Source organism: Temnothorax americanus, unplaced genomic scaffold, assembly GCF_048541705.1.
Source record: "Temnothorax americanus isolate GAGA-0224 unplaced genomic scaffold, ASM4854170v1 Scaffold34, whole genome shotgun sequence".
In the NCBI taxonomy this organism is placed as follows: domain Eukaryota; kingdom Metazoa; phylum Arthropoda; class Insecta; order Hymenoptera; family Formicidae; genus Temnothorax; species Temnothorax americanus.
Genome location: NW_027509485.1, coordinates 1,248,380 through 1,269,167, shown reverse-complemented (window position 1 = coordinate 1,269,167; position 20,788 = coordinate 1,248,380). Strand labels below are relative to the sequence as shown.

At 43.1% G+C, this 20,788-nt stretch overlaps 1 protein-coding gene across 6 annotated transcripts in view; it reads left to right on the top strand.

The window, feature by feature from the left end:
* Rrp46 (exosome complex component Rrp46) overlaps positions 1-20,788 on the top strand; it is a 93,622-nt gene that overhangs the window by 37,295 nt on the left and 35,539 nt on the right. For 4 of the 6 annotated variants that reach the window (XR_013258111.1, XR_013258112.1, XR_013258109.1 and 1 more), the window contains exon 8: positions 6,098-6,364. The exons of the other annotated variants lie outside the window; for them this stretch is intronic. The gene's annotated coding sequence lies outside the window, so the exon portion shown is untranslated. The remainder of the gene's footprint in view (positions 1-6,097; positions 6,365-20,788) is intronic. 6 annotated transcript variants of the gene reach the window in all.

Here is a 20,788-nt window from a genome sequence, read left to right as displayed (position 1 = left end):
CGTGAATGGCGAGACCGAAAGTGACAGGCGGGACAAATTTGGTCATAGAAGAAGCTAATCGGTGCTAATGGAGACTGTATACGCTTCACTGCTGTGGAAATAGACGAAGAGCCATTGCGGTGTTATACCGTAGATTCCACCATTCAATCTCCGCGTCTAATTATTTCATACGAGTGACGATCGACCAGGATAACGCAGTGACTGCACTGCATTCTATCGTGTACGGAATAGTTAGATGAAACATGCAATTGCTGATATAAACTTACTAACACAAATATGAGTGATATGTATGTCTATATCTTCATTAGATCTCTCTGTCTCTCTCTTTCTCAAGTTAATATTTATTAAATATATAATTAAAAATTTTTAGACTTTAGACTGTTTATGGATATTGTTAAATGGATAATAATATGAGTAAAGGCAATAGACAGAAGCGTAATAGTAACGGGTTTTGATATTAAATGACAACTATGTAGATAATTAACATAGTATATTAGAACTTTTAATATGCTTCACGGTACTTATTATGAATTTTGAGAACACGCAATATTTTCAGGACAATGTTCTTAAGAATAATCGCAAAAGTGAAATATATTATATTTTGCGCGGTAGAATATTCCGTAATCTAACAGTCAGAGAGCAAAGAGTCGAAGTACATCAATTATAAAAGCAAGCTGACTAAATGTCGAGTATAAAACTAGACGGTCTCTCGCGGAGGAAGTAGTTCGAAGTAAGAGAAAACTAGCAGAAAACACGATGGAGAGAGGAAACGAAGGCAGGGAAGAACGAAGAGAGAAACGATCAGGAGTTTGAGCGAACCGATGCTGAAGCCAACGCCGGACACGGTTCAGAGGGCTGAAGCGGTGGGCCGTCCCGTCTGTTCTCCGCCTGTTTTTATTTCTTCGCATTTCGGTGGTGCGCCGCGGCTCGAGCAAAAGAGAGGAAAAGAGAAAGAGAGAAACAACGAGATTGGACGAGGTTCTCGCAGCCTGTGGTATAATTAAAATACAGCCGTGCACCAACTGCTGGCCTGCGCTGCCGTTGTTGTTGCTCTTCCCTCCTCCTCTATATCCATTTTCTACCTCCTCTTGATCTTCTTAATCCTCTTCTTCTTGTTCTTCTTCCTCCATCTTTTTTCCGCATCTTCTGTGTCTTCCGTTCGCACAGTTTGATGATTAGTATTAAGAAGCGCGCGCATTGGCGCCGCGAGTTTGACAAGCGATTCTTCAGAAGTGTTAAAATCTACGTATACTGAGAAATCTGTGAATTTATATACAAAGTTACAATAAAATTATCAAATACACACAATCTTCGATTATTCTGTCTAAGCATTTTGTTATTTCTCAATAATGATTCTAGTGTTCTTCTATTGTTAACGATTTTGAACTAATGATATTTAACATACTTTTTTTAATGCAATTTAATATACGGAATCTCAAAAATTTAAAAAAATTTTTTTTTTTTTCAGAATATCTATCTCGACCTTTCTGAATAATCGCTTGATTAAATTCTGAATTCGTGCATGGCTTTCTCGTGACTTTTAAATTAATTCGCCTTTTCGTCATAAATTCCTTCTTTGTACACGGATCGGTTTCGACGCCCATGATTTGAAATACGTCATCTGCATCATGAGGGTGTTCCAAGGCATCCAAAGCAAAAGAGAAGGGCGAGCGACGATCGGAGCCGGGGCGAAAGTGGAGATGAACAGCCAAAGACGATAGGGACCGTGAAGACGCGTCTCGTCCTAATAGCTACTAACGATTTAATTGTTGGAACCGGCTGTCTACATCAAGAATGGGACTTGGGCGTTCTACGCGCCTTCTTGATTTTTAATTATTTGCGCCGCGCGTTTCTGCCTTCAGGGACGCGAACCGCGCGCAACAAGAAGAACGCAAAAAGAAGGGTCTGCATCACTGATTCATCCATACGCCAATTCATCCAACTCTTAAGTTTTAACTGATAAAATAACCACATTTTTTTTGTGCTGTATTTTTTCAACTGTTGTCACATTGAGAAGTCGAGAAGAGAGACAAAAAGAAGAGTAGCAGTATATATTTTTAACGTAGATTTTCGAAATGGCCTAAAGTAAAAAATTTCAAAACGCATTAGTTTCGCGATGTCTATACGACAGCGCAAGAAATATTATCGCATCTAAGAGCATATCGACCGGGTTTTCGTTCTCTCCTCGTGCGCCCTTTCCTCTCGCTCGAAAATTTTTCATTGCCGCACTATCGGCCTTCCGCACGCCAGTTTATTACGCGGCGTATAACGAAGCGATACTTCATATCGATGCAAAGAGCACGCACCCGTGGCCAGTCGCCGTGGATACGCACTTTTGCTCAGGCAGATTACAAATTACAATATACCGGGGGTTGCACCCCGCCCGCGGCTGCCGCCGCCGCCGTCGCCGCCGTCGTCGTCGTCGTTGGCAAATAATTAATATTCATTACGTATTAACGAAGCTATCGCATAAATTGTGCGCTCGTGGCAAAAATGGCATCGTGGATAACGGGTGAGCCGATGAATATACGGAGAACTCTACGGTTCCTTGTTCCTCCGTAAGATGTAGCAAGATGCTCCTTTCGCTTCACGATGCTGCGTAGCTGACCCTCGGGAGAGATGATCGCTCCAGGACAGAAGGGACGAGAGGCGGCAGAAGGGGGGGGAGAATATTGCCGGCGCACCTGTCCGCGTTTTGCCTTCCGCGGCCGTCTCTCTCTTTTTCCGCGTTGCCCGCGGCACACGCACCGGGTTATTTCATTTTTGATGCCATAAAGAGCCATTTTAGCGCCGCGTTTAAGGGTTATTGTACGATAAAAGTGGCATTATATTACATATCAGTTAATCCGGCTAACAGTAAGGTCGCGAGTCGGCTGAGCAGGGAGGGAAAGAATGGGAAGAAGAGGGTCGTCGACGTAGCCGTCGGAAGCGGGCCGTCGAGAAGCACGACTGCCTTTATGACTCGTAAAAGCTCGAGACGTCGCTCGCTCCGTCGGCAGACGACACGCGTTCTTACCTCCCGCGCCTCCTCGTCGGAGCTCGCGCGCGATGAAGCTAAACGGTAATTTTTGTTTCGACTCGATCCGTTCGTTTTCGAATGGTTGTGCATGCGAAGGGACGAAACGGCGCACACTGGGGCAACTCCTCGCGAGGTCGTTTCTTCGGTTTACGACGTGTCCCGTCGCCCGTCCAGTTCCTGTCGCAATTCCTTATAATACTACGCGCGAGTGAATTATTACACATCAATAAGAATATATGTATATGTATTATTTAGAGCAATGGTTATATAAAAAAAATGAACTTTGCCAATACTGTTTAATACTTCAGATACTTTTACGTTTTCACGTATCGGCCAGGGTTAACTCGTTTTGGAGAAAGAATTACTCGTGGCGCGAACGCTGATCTTAAAGCTATTCGACAGTGATAGATCGATTTGTTTCCTGAAGTCGTTACTTTATTTCCACGGTAATAATTCACTTATTCGGTAACTCGTCGGCGTCTCACTTTCCCCTCTGGCATCGTGCAGCCGAAATGTCGACGACGTCGATAGAGCTGAGTGTCGCGATAATATAATCGCGAATATATTTCTGTCTCTTTACGTAAGCGTGGAGAAAAAAATCTCGCCAAGGAAAAAAAAGCCGGTGCCGCGCAAGGACAAGAATAAAAGAAACTGCGCGTAAAGTATCGCTACCACGCATAATAAAATTGTAAAATCATCAGTGACGGCGTTATCGACGATGCTCTTTTGCAATAAACATAACGGTCTACGTATGATACTACCTACCGACTGACATTTTAGTTGACCTCTCACGACATTTCTTCAAGTCGCGAACAGCCTCGCGAGACCGCATGAGTCGGACGCGTCGTGTCGTGTGAAGAATCGTATTACACGATACTCTGATACGCTACAAAGTTTATCTCGTAAAATGTTACTGGCGCAATTTGCTATTAACTATCGTAACGAAATAGTTAACGGGCTTTCGTGTATATATATTTTCTTCTATACTGTGTGACTTGCCGATAATCTTTCTGCCGTCTTATCCGCATAGAGTTGCAAACGTTAACTCTCTTGAAGCATCAGTAAACAGTTTATCGTAAAAATCGTAAATTATTGGCATTAAGACTGGACGACATAGAACACGTATTATATTTTTCCCAAGCAAGCGCGTTGCTTCGCCACAACTATGTACAGTCTTTCTATTGCGTGCGGTAACATTGTCAAGACGGTCTCAAGGCGGTGTCTTCGCATTGGCGGAAGGGCTGTTTGCGATCCGAATGCGCGATACGTCGGCGATAACGTTTGTGTACCGTAGCCGCGGTAGCCAGGTCTGGCGCGAGCAAACTTCCTTCCAGGTTGTACCTACCGGAAATTCATTGTAAATCTCGGTAGTCAGCAAGGAGCGAGGACGCCACGGGTCGTTTCGCCCGCGCGTCGCGCGACGCGCGCGGCTCCCGTGCGGTTTCCGCGCGCTTACGGTGCCGCGATAAGACCCGGCCCGGATTCCCGGACGGTCAAATATTGAAGTTGGCCCCGATTTTCCCATGCCACCCGTGCGGCAACCGCGCCCCGAAGGTGCCATCAACGCGATCAGGAAACCGACTTGGCATACCTGAATTAATCGTCGTAAATCCTGCGCGACGTCGTCGTTTGCTATAACCGCAAACGGGTTACGAGGGTACTTAACGCGCGATAAATCCGGGACGGTTGTGAATATCGCGCTATTCGACAATTTTACTCTTATTGTTTTGAAAAATCTAACTAATTACAGGCATATTTAATTTATATTGCTGATATTAAGAAGGCAAGTCTATCACCGTAAAATATCTAACGTAAAATAATGAAGATTTCGAACGTTATTTCGCGTAGAATGATCTTCAATTTAACGGAGGAAGAAAATTTTTTTTAATTGACTTCTTGAATCAAATAATCACGGTATCTAAGAACGTTGCAGACTTTCCACATACTTTTGCATTTGCATACTGCGAGACGGTCGGACATACATGGTCGTATGCAAAGTTCTGACGAGAAACAAATACCAAATAGTCGCTAGACATTCGAGAGGTGCGTGCACCTCATTATAAAACGGCACATTATAAAGCGCGGGATGAGATGCTTTGAATTTACGGTAGCGACTGCAGTCGACTAAAGAATAGGGTTCTTTATTTTTTTTTTTATAAATAATTCCAAGAGTCCATGTAATATCATTATAATGTTGCAACTTATTATTTTACATAATACCTGCTAGGATGTTTGCAATAAATTATATATCAGATAAAAAAAAATGTGCAGAACGAAAAGGCTCGCATTAACATTCTGCGATTCTGAATTTAACGTTCGGCAGATTCGCGGCACACACCATATATTTCGTATCTGACAAATCCGCGATATTACTACATCGTACGCAGTTTCGCCAAATAAACGCATGCGTCGTACGAACGAGCAACGAAAGTCGCCCGCGAGGCAAAGTGATGAAATAAGAGGCAGCGAGGGCCGCATAAGAATCGTATTCCGCACGGTCTTCATAAGTCAGCGTAACGATGTCGACCGAATGAGAAAGATACCGCGGGAGACGGCATGCGAGGGAAGAGCGAGAAGCGAAATCTTTTCTCCAATGAGACCAAGAAGAGGGACTCCTCCGCAGGCGACCTCGGTTTCGGTTCCTTCTCCGAAGTTCTGAAGCCGCTGGCTGACGCGTCTCTCGCCTGCAGAACCAAACGCGAATACATTTGAATGATAATTGGCGAAGCCTAAGCTGCGATACGATTCCAATGGCGCGCATGCACGAGGACATATACTACGTTTGTGCGCATAATGATATGTGCACTCTGCTATAAATATAGAAATACCATCGATAATATATAAAAAAAGGATATATGCACAATGCACATATATAAGCAATCTTGCCTATTGTATTTTAAATTAGCGCATCGTTATCTATCAGATATTCATAAAAATTTATACTTATTCTAAATTATCATTGAAAAAACGTAATATTATTATCTCGAAAATTAGTTAAAATCTCGGTTAAAATTAAATTTGTCGAAATTGTGATATTATAAGTCTTGTCTTTTAATATTTCTTCTTTATGTCTTTTAGGTTTAACACTCGATTAATCAACGTTCGATCAACTGTCCGCGAACTGGAAAATTGAGTGGAAACCTCCATTGAAAATCGCAGCGGTTCCGGACGTCATCGTTGCTTGCAATACGAAAGGACGCGTGCGGGATTTGCGCGTTGTCGGTGCACCTCGACGCATTCGGTTCCACGACCTCCTGCAACTCGATCTCTCCAGAGAAAGAGCTTCGAGATCTTATCGCGGGAAACGCAGCCGGTTCGACGTACCAGAAGAATAAAAAGTAAAAGGTAAGGGAAACGCCGTGATTCGCGACAGCTCGCTAAATTAACTCCTCGGGTCAATCTACTTTCTCGCCTGGGGCTTATAGAACGTGAATTGCGGAATGATTGATATTTAGAAAATCACTGTTATCGAGGGAAAAAATTAATTCTCCCTCTAATATGTAGCGCAAAGTAGTCCTATAAACGCATAATTGATGCGCGATTAAGTTCGCATTAGCGAGAACATCGAAGTGTTCGAATATTTTTGTCATAATTCTTCAATATTCATCAATCTCCTTTCTTTCTGATACTGAACATCATTCTAATTAAGCATTAAATTAAATATTTATTTATGTAAAGTTTTTCTTTTAAAAAACACTAAATAAATGCTTTATCTATTGGCAGTTTTAAAGCTTAAGCCACAGGAAAAGCTTCTTTTTCTACAGTTTGTAAATCGTAAATTATTAGAGTTTTATATTTTCTTCAGAAAAATTGAATTTTATAAAGAACAATAACTACAGTCTGAAATGTAAAAATCCGCATCGAATATCTGCATGTGATGTAGATATCTAAAGAATGTCAAATTATCGCAATATCATTGCGATCCCGTTATTGCTGTGAAGAACTGCACTCGCCATTATCATCTGCTCAGGATTATTAGTGTAACGCAGATTACGAGCCCGTTTCGACCCCGTTCGTACACCGGCGGTATTCTACATATATACATAGAATTATATCGTAAATAAGCTGGAAAAGAAATAGGATTTGCCCACGCGAAACAGCCGATCGTTTAGTCGCGGTCGGGATTTTTCTGAAAATCATCGAACGAACGAAAAGGGGAAGCACGAAAAGTCGAAGGTACACGCAACGGCCAGGAGAATAAGAGCGGACCAGTCAGCAATCTGCAAATAGAATCTTGCAGCGTAACGACGACGGCGGCGGCTGCTGTTACTGCCGTTCGTCGCTGGTGGAGCGACGGCGGGCTTCGGTGGCTGTACAAGCTAAGTTGTAACTCAATGCTCTCCCGATCTACCGACCGTGAACCAACTGCCGCCACGCTCCACGCCCACCGATATATATTTTCAGTTCTTGCCCGACGCCTCGTCCCGGTAAACAGCCGTTACATTCGATGCACCGTTTGGGAAAACGAAATAGTTTCCCGGCGGAAAAGATTGCTATTAATATTAATATAGACTGACGTCAATGGAATAAGGTACGGGTGTGCTAAGTTACACTGTAAACCAAGTCCATGTCTGGAGTTTATCATTTTAGTTCTTAAATAAGTATAATGCGAATATTAAAATCAAAGATAAAAATGTAATATAAGAAAAACATTTTTATCTTTGATTCTTTGATTTTAATTTGCGTTGTAACTTATTTAAGGACTAAAATGATAAAAATGTCCAGACGCATGGGTGTGTCCAGGCATTGGTATTATACATTTACCTTAAAGATTGATTGATTGACTATATAGATTGACGCCTATGTACATATTCATCTCTGCAGAGGTATGTTTTCAATTAATAAGCTAGGATAACGCCGAATGTCTGTGACTTATTTGTCGACGAGTTGCACGGACGGATTTTGCGTTACTCGAGTGACGATCGTCTCTACCAAATTTCGTCGAGGCTCAATGTCGCTGCCATAAGAAATTGATGGGCGACGAAGCTACCCGTCGGGAATATTTTTAAGTGCGTTTTGTAGTTGTCGATATCGCGACAGCATTTACGAATAAATATATGAAGGAACGGCATCCGATTTGTTATCGCACGCCGCGTGCGCGGGCGCGCGAAAAGAGAGATCGGCGTTATCGAGCGCCGGGACGACGTCCGACTTGAGAAACATCGCATGCTAAGATATTCACCGTCGAGTGGAGACCCGCGGATTCAATCTACCGAATGATTAAACATCTCACTTGGATATCAGCCTGGAGCGAGGCGAGACGCGCGAGGCGAGGGTGAAGCCGACTGAGGCCCGAGAGGCCGGGGATATTCCTCTCGAAACTTTTTTCTTCCTCTCCTTCCGTCTTTTTATTTTTTTTTATCTTGGAAACCGACCGGCGTCTCCGTACAAATTGCCTTTCGTCCCGCTTATCTCACCGCGGCCCCTCGCGCGCACATATTTAATTAGAATTAATGCTCGAGCCGCGTGAAAATTAGCATCGAGGTCTGTACGAGCTCGACATCCCGCTTGTCGTTCCCCACCTCCCTCCCCTTGCTGTTCCCTTCGTCTCATTCCCTTGTCCGTTTCTTACGTCACTACCGGAAATAACCTGGCCGTGCAAGGTGCGAAAACCCGAATCGTTCGTGCGAGAGCCTACACAAACAAGCTTCGACGAAGAGAGAGAGAGAGAGAGAGAGAGAAGGGATAGAGCTTCGTTAAAACTTGAAATTCTTATCCGGCAAAGATCATCGTACCGAAACATCTTTTTAGCGACGACCTACTTCTCGCTTCTTGTTTACACACGCGATCCACGTGTAAACTGGTGGAACTGTCGTCGTAAGAAAACATTTCGTGGTCGTAACGTTCGAGAAGGTCGACAGGTTGTTAATTGAGTGCGCGCGAACGTTTTTTCGCTAATGAGAACGCGTGCGTGGCACATATATCATGCGGGAAATAACGCGCGCGATTCTGAGCTTCCGTCGAAGTATTCGCGATATTTAGAATTACCATCGTTGCTCCTCCCGCTTGATTCATCGTGCGGTGATACATGTTGGCAGCAGAAAAGCAGTGTAACTTCGGGCGGAGAGGAATGAGTTATCGCATTGGACCCCGGGGAAGAAGGATATTTCTAAGCGAAAAACTGAAAATGCCGAATATAATATATATCTGCCGTTCTAAAATCGTAGGACACGGAGAGGGGAGAGAAGGCGAAATCCCGAGTCTCTCCCGCGGGAACGTATAGATTCGGCGATATAAGGGATCGACAGCTCGACAGTTCTGCCGTCCGTATCGATGGAAGTTGATATATAAACTTCGTCTCGTGTCCAAAAAAAAACACGCACACCGATATATCCAGCGTGTTAACATACTTACTTTTATGGATATTTTGCGCAGGTTGAAACAGAAATGTGCAAAACATTTTTTACTGTTCGAGACATGTACAATAATACGTCGTTAATAATATTTTAACGACTCTTCTGTTTTGACCAATTAAAAGATAATCTTAATTAATGCCATTACAAATTACAATTATAATTAATATTATCTCTCTTTGGGGTCACTTTATTATATAACAACAGACAATTTATTGGATTCTCTATCTCGCTCTATAAAGTGATGATCGCAAACGCGATCTATAAAATAAAATCGGGCGAAGAGATATTTCAACGGCTTCGTTTGTCGGGCGAAGGAAAATCGCACGATCGATACGACATGTCTATCTAATTATCGCGGGACACTGTCTCGGTATTCCGCGAGCAGGACGCGGAATGACAGTCATTCTATATATCGGGGCACCGATATCGGGGTCCGAGGGCTGCCTTCGGCTCAGTTTGCTCGCGCTCGGCAGAGCCAATCACGGCAAAGCCGTTCCCGTACCGGAAACCGGAAGCGAAGGAATCTCACGCGTGCACGTGTGTACGTGGCCGCGTACGCCCGCGCACTTTGCACATGTATGCGTGGTATATATGCGTGCGCGCTCGTATATACACGTGGAAACGGGGAGGGTGGTGCCGCGGGTAGGGGGAGGATATTGAGAGCGACTCGGCGGCGTACTGGACATAATTTCCGCCCGACGAGATCGGAATTGCTAATGACGTCACTACCGCCTCCGCATCATTCACGCTGCCGTATGTGGTCCGATGTGCCCGGTTACAAGTTACTTGCGAGCTGCATCGCTCCGCTGCGTATCGGGAAGCTGCGGGTTCTTGTCGCATTAACCCTCGACGGCCGCTCTAGAGGGTTCTCCACCGGAGCGCCCGTCTCTCTAACACGGGCTCTCTAGAATTTATGTTCCGAACCGATGTCCACTCCGAGCTTAACATTGACACGCTCTATTCTTCGATGCGTGGCCTTTAAAGCGATCACGTAGGGCTTAAACGGCACTTTTAATTACTAAACAAAAGTTGATGCATATGCATACGTAAAGATTTTGTTGTAAAAATCTAATTATTTCGTGATATATACGCGTAATATTTATTTTAAAATAAGAAGGGATATATCTTCGTGTTTGGTGCAATATGACTGACAATTATCGGCGGCATACATAAATTCGATGTAGATTTTCAGCTGCAGCGTGACCTTTGACCGCTCATCGATGAGTAATAACGATATAATGGCGAAATGTAATTACTTGGCGCGTCATGACGCATTTCGTTGTCACTGTCACGCGATCGTTAAGGAAATATATTGACGACGCGGTCCCGGTGGATGAAATAGACTGCATTAACGAAGGCTAAAAGCAAAAGATCTCTGACGGAGCTCGCGCTGACGACGTATAACATGCTTTTTTTTCAACGACTGACTCCACTGGCTACTGTTCCCTATTAAATGGCGCATGAAGCTCGATATATCTCTCGCGGTCATTGTCAGAAGATAATAAAAAAAAGGGGGAGAAAATAGGGAGGGAGTGTGGGAGCCACATGACGGGCTCGTCATTCCATAAAAACTGTCCGCCGTGAAAACCAGCTCGTCTACCAGCCGATATACATCCACGCCGGCGTTTCTTCGCGAATTTCAATCGCCACTGTCGAGCTCGCTGGCAGTCTTTCTCATTAGCGTCACACACGCCGATGAGGTTTTTCATTAGTTCCTCGCAATGCATTCCTGTTAGACAGCCTCGTGGCGACACCGCGACGCACGAGGGACATCGAAGGGTGGCGAATGTGGCGATGAAATAGGCAGGGGAAGGGGGGAGGGGGGTCGGGCGGAAGGGGTCGAGAGACATTTTTAATTACCAGCCGGAGGTACCGACTCTGCCTCTCCCCTCAACTACTCGCCATCAGCTGCCAAATATTTCCGGCGTGTCATTGGACGGCTCTCGCGATCACCATCCACCTACCCCCACGCTACCCTTTCGCGTCCGTCGTCGTCGTATCTACCGAATTACTTTCGATTGTCACGGCCGCGCGATTGCGATATGATTGCCGCATCTGCATGATTTCTCCTAAATGCTACGAAATTTAGCATTTAGGACTTTGATATTTTAAATATTTAAATAGTGCGAACCGCGAAGTGATTGTCGTTGTTATATACGTGTATTACAACCATCTTATTTAAAGTATTATTTTTCAAAAATTTTATATTTTTAAATTAAGATATCATAAATGCAATAATTTTCAAAGACTCTTAACCCCTTCTTTTTTTTTTGGTACTGCTAAGAATAATAGTTGCTAAGCTTAAATATTCTATCGCGTGCATCTTGGAGATATCTCTGCGCACGTTGATAGACGAGAAAAACAGGACGACGTGGAAGAGACTTCGATGGCGCAGCCATCGTACGTGGCAGAGCCCGCACGCATCTGCCCGAATGTAGAAACGCGCGGGAGGAAGGGTAACGTATGTGACGTCCACGAGACGGCGTTAATATTTGAAAGCCATCCTCCTGCTGCCTTCTCATCCTACTCCTCCACCTCCGCTTTTCCACCTCCGCTCGATGCCGAGTGACACCTCTCGTGCGAGCGGAGGCACTTGACGATTATTTATTTATAGGCAAATGAAGTAGAGGCTCCCATTAATTGATGGGCTCTCAGTGGCCGCCAGTCGGGGGATGACGTCTATCATTTTAATTTACCGCGTCGTTATTAAATCGTCCTACCCCCCCGGACGAGGAACATGCGAGTCAGAGAGACTGTGTACGCGAGAGGGGAAATCCCTTTACCTCGCGAGCTTTGCCGCGGCTGTCTGAGCGTGAAGAAATTAAACTCTGGATGAATTTTATGTATTTATTTATTGTCCACCAAACATCCTCTTCTAAAAAAGGCATGGATAGTTTATTGTTGCCTCTTTTCCGCGATGCTGATTGGTTCTCTTGCTGCGCTTACTTCATTTGCAGCTGTCATTGTATATTTTGACAGTTGTGTGTATCATGGGGTTAATAGTCTAATAGTAATAGCATAATGTTAAAGCTAAATAGCGCGCGCGAAGCGCGCGCGTCTGTAGTGTCTAGTTTATATAAAAATCGCTTTCTTATTAAATTAAGTATTATTAAGATCTTTTTCCAACTTTCTTTCACATAAGAAATTTTATTTATATCGAGACAGTTATTGATTAAAAAGTCTGATTCGCAAATTTATCTTAACCCTGGCTTATATAGACGTCGATTAATTAAATTCCCGGCGTGATTTATGTTTTTATTTTCTGTCAAATATTGATTCCGCAATTAAACGACCTCTTCGCAGTCTTCGCAGCCTTCCCCGAGTCTCTAAAGGATCTCGAGTGTTAGGTAAAAGCTGCGAGAGCTCCGGTTGTTTTAATTACTTTTTAATTTCTTTCGGAATGGCGAGACGTGCCTACATAATTCGAAGCATTTTTATTGCGAGTACGAGCCACTTCATTTTGCTGGATAGTTAGTACGTGCGTAATGGTATATGTATATTCGTACCTACCCGCTTTGAATAATATCCAGACCGTGAACAGTCGCCGGTTTTAAGCCTCTAGGGACGAGTACATCACACCCAGAACTTTCTGCACGGTCCGGAGAATAGCCGGAGGAAATTAGTCTACGGTAGCAAAACTGAGCTTCTTCCATGCCGGTGCGTTTACTCCTTATTTTTTCCGCCACCTTTACTTTCCTCAGGCACAAGAAATACATACACACACACACACACATATATATATATATATATATATATGTATATGATCTAATTAAATATATTGTTACTCGCGCGCATAAGATTAATATTGTGAGTTGAGTTACAGCAATGTAATAACGATGCAAAATATCATTAGCGAGAATGTTTGAAGATAATTTAATATTATTTTAAATACGATAACTCACTTTTGCAATATTATTGTAATATAAGAATAAAATAAGGATATATATATATATATATATATATATGTAAGCGGTAAAAAATAAACTAAGTGATTATGGACCTCCGCAGACTTTATGCAAACAGTTAAAGATTAAAGCTTACCTTTATTTGAAATTTAAATCCAATTCAAATTCTACGAGTAATTTTCTATATCAATATTGTCTTTATATATTTGCAAAAAAAAGTAAAATAATTGTGGATATAATCCAAGTTACTTAATTGCTCACATTTAAGCCGTAACGTCGACAATACATTAGCGAGACATTGACAAGCGTTCCATAAAATCCAGTTAATAGTAGCATAATCAAAGTCATCTTGCCAGAGTTACTCTCTTGCAACGATGAGAGGGGACCTCGTTGTCGTTTGTGGTTTTCGGAAAGAAGGTCGTTTTCTGGAATGATGAGTGGGAGGGGAAGGAAAAGGAAGGAGAAAGAGAGAGAGAGAGAGAGAGAGAGAGAGAGAGAGAGAGAAGGAGGAGGAGGAAAAGGAGCGCTTGAAAGGATAGAGGACGCTCCCCGTCGGCGAGTAAACCCACGATTTATGGTAGCGTCGCGACGTCCGTCTTCACTCGCCGTGACGCCCTTCCACCTACTACTCGAAAAGTCCGATGCGAGGACACTGCCATGCGCAACGGAAAGCCACGTAGTTGACGTCTTCCTGCGCATATTCTCCTCATTCATGGGATAGGGATAACGTGTGTCAACAAGACGTAAGCAACGTCCTTTTCGCGAGGACATTATCTCGCAGTGACAAATTTCTAAAATATCCCTTTTATATTTTAAAATGTTTGATTATAATATATAATGCCACATGTATCGATGATCTACGACGAGCGCAGATACAGTCATCTACGTCAATAAGTAATCGGTGTACATAATTAAAACTATTCTATGTGATTTTATTTATATAAGTGTGTGATGCTTTTTTATAAGCATGCAATTTTTTATTAAACATATAAGTGGCGTACAAATTTTATATATTAAACTATACTTATTTTTGGAACAAAATGTTTCTATTTTTATTTTTATTTTTATTTAACATTGAATATAATCTTGTGAAAAAAAATAAACATTGCTTATAATGAGAGATACAGAATAATGTAATTTTGAAATTATAGGTGGTTATTTCTTAAACTCAACTAAAGAAACAGATGACAACGCGACAACATATGAACATATATGTATATCTTGAGTTACAATGGATTTGATTAAATATCAATTCAACCATTCTCACTTCTTTCTTCTTCTCGTACATTTTTAGGCATCTTTCTTCAATTTTATCATTAATGATGATAATTTACGTTTTCACGGTATATTTCATTATTCAGCGCGTAATATAGTCGCGCTTTACACGAGGTCACAATGCACAATAGACTCATTTTTGACGATAAACGTACCGGCTTCAGCGGCGGTGAAGCGATCGCGCTGTTACTCGAAAATTTTCGCCGTGAAACGGCGCGGCGGACGGGGCAATAAGAGCAGAGCGAGAGGAAGAGGATCGAGCCAGCGGCTATCGCGCGTCTCCTCCCTCTTTCTTTCTCCATCCAGGGGATATCAGTATGCGCGGTACGATTCGGCCACATCTCGCGCTCATCCCTCGACTTATTGCGGCTTAGCTCCCTCCAACGTAGCGCACACACGCCATCGTATTCGTCCCTGCGGATACACCGCCGTCGCACCCTGAGCACATCCCCGGTACTAGTGGTTCCGTACACGCGCGCCGGGCTTACACGTCCGCCTTGCGCCCAAAGCCTCTAAATTGTTTCCATCATAAGTCCAGATACTCGCGGCGCATATATACGCCGGGATAACCCTCCGCCGTTTTCCTCAAGACCCACCCTCCCCCCCCCAGTCCTCCGCCGCGAAAGACGCTCGTGAAATACACGAGCCACTCGTCGTGCCATTAACCCTCGATGATAAGCCTGGGGCCTACGAACGTGTCTCTTTCTACTTTTCGCGACTCTTTTTTTTTATACGATCTCGCTACACTACATCGATTCGTAATCGTCCGAATACAATTGGGCCGCCGAAGTGCTCTTGAAAAGTTCGAATGGGCACTTTAGAACGTTTGCAATCGCAAGTTCGACCATGTTCTCCATCCTGTTCATTCTCAATAAATGATCGGGATTATTTGAAGGATCGACATCTAAAGATCTTATCGGGATCGGCACGACTACTGCATCCATAGTTCTCGCTCGTTCGCGTTTGAATTCGTACAGACGTTTATCCGATCCGCTAGTTTCGACACAGTGAGTATTAAAGTGTCGGTAGGTGGTATTCTTGTGGCATGATAAAGGACAAAAATATGAACGATGTTTGGATTTATTGCAGGCAAACATAATGTTAGAACGGAGTGATCTTTTTTGCTCATTGTTTTAGCGAATAGCAATAATGACGAATCCAAATTGCACGTATAAGTATATTCAATATTTTACGTAAAATGCAAAAAGGCTTGATAAACTCCATTCTTATTATAAACATCGAAATTGTTTAAGTATATATTATTTATACATCAAATTCTAAAATATAATTTGCCCATAATAATTAACACCATCTGTAATAAAGATATCGATCTTATATTTCTCAATGTTTTATATGCAATTAGATTGAGAAATCTGTTACAAATATATCTCGGCACATTTGAATACGTGATTGATTTGTGTAGGTCATTGAGAGCAAGCTATATATCTATCCTTTAAACGTGACTTGAACTGATGCCGTCAAAGTGTCGCAATGCGGTACAGATCTCATACGTGTTTTATGAGCGCCGGCGTGTAAACTCGTATCGGAATAACTGTGTACTCGGTGGCTGAAGGATGGAGACGGGGGATAGCCGCCGGGGGATAGCTGAGGTGTGTACGACGATGGAGTCGGTGTTTACGGGAGAAGACGAGGCGAGAGGCTGGGACGAGAAACGGGACGGGTTGCTGTGCCGGGCAACCGGGCGACGGGCTTCTCGCAGAGAGAAGAGAAGGAAGGAGCGCGCGTCGGATGGATGCGAACGAGGGGGTTGTTGGAGGGGTAGGTAGGAATGGAACGGGATGATAGCGAGGTCTGATTACGTATTTACTAGGAGCGGAGGCAAGAGCGGAAGAGAAAATTCGCTCGGTTCCGCGGTTCCACGGACGGCTGTGCGACTATTTGAATTATGCATGGACACGGCTTGCCTACAACGTGTATTGTTTGCGGTACGCGATTCCGATTCTTGAGAGCGACGGTGTACGTATGACGCCGGTAGGAACAAGTAAAATCCCACGTTGGGCTGCACCAGTCCTTGAAAACCAAACCAAAAGCCGTGGTTTAAATTTGCATTTCTTTGATTATAATCTTTCTCTTTCTTTCTCTCCTCCCCCTCCTCTCACTTTTTCGCTCTTTCTAATGTGTAATGTAAAAATTTCGAAACATTGACGTCTATTTTATCAATTAAAAAATTATAATATTACGTTATTGATATTATTTATTATTTATCAATTAGAATTTTTCATTTTTTATAGATATTATAAAAATGATTCACACATGATCTGTCAAAAACCAATGTACATCTACGAGGATTTTATTCATGCGAGCTATAGGAATAGCTATATACTTACTTGTGATGATTATAGCATAATTCTATAAATTCAGTCATTAAATTCTGTCTATGAAAAAATATTATAATTGAAGAATCAACATAAGTATTAAAAACTACAAATTCTTGAGCTTTGCTTCTCGCCATTTACCAGTATCATCTTTTCGTCTCGCGCCGATTTTACGCCGCTGATCGTCGCGGGCGTCGTTCCTTTTTGGAAGTCTCTGGTGAGAAACGTCACCGCAACTACGGAATGCTAATGTTCAAGCGCCACCGTTTCGCTTTTGCACTGTAAGCTGTATCGACGCAAAACTCTCTTGGAGGGAGAAACATAAACCGTGAAAAACTGCCGATTTCTACGATCGGTGCACCATGAAATTCGATACATCAGTAAATCTCGATATTTCAGAAGGCCGTCTTCGTTCCACCCGCAACGGTATTTCCGGTTTCGGGCACGATATCGGAGTATCGGCGAGCATTGTTTCACGTTGGAGTGCCTGCGTGATTTTTAATTTAGCTTCACAGTATAGTAACTAACTAGAGAAATGGCACTGAGAGTTGAAAACATTTCGGGAGTTTGCAACATTGCTGCTAGATTGAACATTTCTCTCTTTATATTTATGTATTAACTCTCTAAAACATTTAACCATTACTTTTTACAAAATTTTATTACTGTTAATTAAAATCCTAATTTTTAATGACGATCAGCAACTTAGATGTTTCTGCGATTTCTTTTTTAATTTGCTGTCCCTAAATTAAAAGATTATTTAATAAAAATCAATTATTTATTAGTCTTCCGGTCCTTTAATTAATGATGAACCAATTCGACCAAATGCATTTATGTGTAGAAATATTTATATTATGATATTTCAATACAAAACAGCATAGTGTATTGCTCTCCTCGAGGCAGTCGCGTAAATTAATCCGACGTGACGCATCGCCAATGCGATCAAGTGAGGTAAAGAGTTCAGATTTTGGCAAAGACACGAAAGAGACGGAGAAACTGAGTTTGGCTCGTAAAATGTGGCTACGCAATTTCTCGTGTGTGCGTGAGAATGAGAGAGACTCGGTAACGTTGGTTGCCTTAAGTCTCCGGTTGTTAAGCCGCGAGACGAATTCCTCTGGACGCGCTTCTTGCTAACGCTAACGTCGCACCTAATCTCCCTTTCGTCTCTCTTTCATCCATTTCAACTATACAGCCCTTCGCAGCCGCACGATGGCGAAATGCTCTTTCCGTGCATTAGGACCTTTTCAACAGAGAACCGCCATCTCGACTGCGCATGGGATGCTCGGATGTTAAGATCTCGGTCATAAACAAAGATGCTTCGCCGCGAGCTAATTATCCCGCCAAGTTAGAAAAAAGAATGTATATAAATAATGTTTAGTTTTTCCATCCGTATGTAAAATATATATTATATCCTTTAACATTTGACAAACAACAAGGATGAAATGATTCCACGAGCGTTGCGAGCGATAAGTGGAACGCACCCTATGTGATACGCTAATCATGTAAAACGAAACGATGCCGCGATGTAAACAAAAAAAGACGTTATGAAAGAAGAAGAATCGGCCAGAGAATTAAAAAAAAAAAAAAAAAAAAAGAAATCGGCGATCCACCGGAACTTATGAAAATTTAGCTAGCAACAGAATCCTAAATCTCATTAAAACACGGAACTCGCCGCGAGGTCGGCCGGTGAGGACGTGCCGGGGTAGCAAACGGGGGGGTAGGGAGAATTTGAGAACGGTGGAGGGCTAGCGAGGGAGCCGCTGACTGCAGGGATGCCACCCTAATTACCTCGGGCTCGATAAAAAAAACGAATTAAAGAAAAGAATGAGGTGGGGCTGCTCGTGACAGCCAGCTAATCGGGGTGTTTAAGAGTCTACACTGATCGCCAGGGCCTCGTTAAAACCGGGCGGAGGGTAGGGCAGCTCTCGCTGCCTTATTTTTGCCGGGCGTGATAATGGGGATTGCTGGCAGGGCAAGCTGATGGCGTGGGCGGCGTGGAGTGCGGGTGGATGGCAATGAGAAAGAATGCTGAATCGCATAGCCACGCGGTTATGATTTACGGTGCTAGGCCCGCGCCACTTTGCATACCGATCAACGGCCGAAATCGCGGCCGGTTATTACGCGATGGTCACTGAAAACTTTCGTGATTCATCGGTTACTTGGCGAAAAATGGCTACGAAAAATTGCGGCGGCCGACTACCGCCAATTTCGATCTAATTAACCCCCGCGACTAATGCCACTCTCGGCAGCCGCTCTTGCACGAAGCTTATATTGGGGCAGTAAATTTTCGCGCGCATAGAGAAGCGATTATAACGTATTTATTACACCGGTCGATTGTAACGTACCGTTTCCAGTCTTAGAAAATGTAGAGATCAACTTTAATGATTCGAGTATCCATAATAGAACTACAAGATTGCGGAAATAATAAGAAATTGCCGGTCAGTGCAATCGGAATAAAAATTTGCATGAATCAAATACAATTTAAGTATATAAAAAGAATTCGATGATGTTTGTCCGCTTTTCGCTCAAGAAGAACAATTTCGACGAAAATCGACGATTTCGACGTTGATAACAAAACTAGAGAGAGAGAGAGAGAGAATATCATGCTTTTCTGTAACTAACGAGGAGGCCCTCTCGTAATTAAATAGTTACTTTTTCCGTCTGCCATTATCTCTTATCTAAGCGTCGTGACACCGCTGCGACGGCCGACCGAGGCGCGAATCCCGATATTTTATTTATTTAGATGCTGAGATGAGAAAAAGTAATCAAGGGTGCGCTAATGGAAGGCCGGACTCTTCCCCATTTCTGTCGGTGAACTTTTTTTGTTTCTGTTTCTCCCGGCCCTCGCGCGCGCCCTCCTGACTATCACCCTTCTACCTCCATCCTCATCCCCCCGTACCCCTTCCGTCCCATCGCCCACTATAATTACGCACCGACCGAGCTCTCTCGTGCACCGCCTCGCTCCGAATAAATAACGCAAATGAAACTTGTCTACCTCACTGATAACGACAGCGCCTCCGCGTACCGTTTGCTCGACGCGATATGTTCCATAAACGCAAATGTAAGCTTCAATTAGACAAGCGTGGTAATTGCTGGATCGTTAACAAAGTGATTAATTAACGAGCATCGCTTATTCAAAGCGTGCATCTCATAGATAAACACTCGAGAGGCCAATTTTGTTTGAGAGATTATTTTTTCCTTAGCTTTTTTTTAAATTAAAAACAGCTATTTGAAAATATATCTTTCACTAAATGCATTCATCAAAAATGCATTATTACAACAAAGTGGCCTGCTAACAATAAGTCGCTCGTTCCTTCTCTTTTATTAACATTTCGATTTTATAATCAGCATATCGCACTCCACGCCGATCGTGCACCTTTTTTTTCAACGACTTCTTAAATTACCGCTCGTTCGTATTTTTGTCTAAATATGAAATGTACCTGCCGCCAGATCCCGATTGCCCGCGCCTTTCCGCGCTGGGGATACGTCAACTGGTCGGTCGATTACCGACATCAATTATTGATACACTCAACGATATCCAGCTACATCCGGCGTGAAACGACGTATGCGCTCGTCTCTCGTGGACTTTTATTGCTCACGCGAACAATTTTTCCCGATTCCCGTCGCTTTTTAAATATTAGATTTTAACGTGGCGCCAGCGTTCCGAATCTGTTATTGACGAAATTGAAAGGGCGCCGTATTTCGCGATACACGGTTTTCAGTGTTTGTCTTTCGATGTCACTGTTGTCATCTGAATAAACGTATCGAAATTAACTTCATATTTCCCCCTTATATTCTTCTTTCTATCTATTCTCTCTCTCTCTTTCTCTCTCTCTCTCTCTCTCTCTCTCTCTCTCTCTCTCTCTCTCTCTCTCTCTCTCTCTCTCTCTCTCTCTCCCC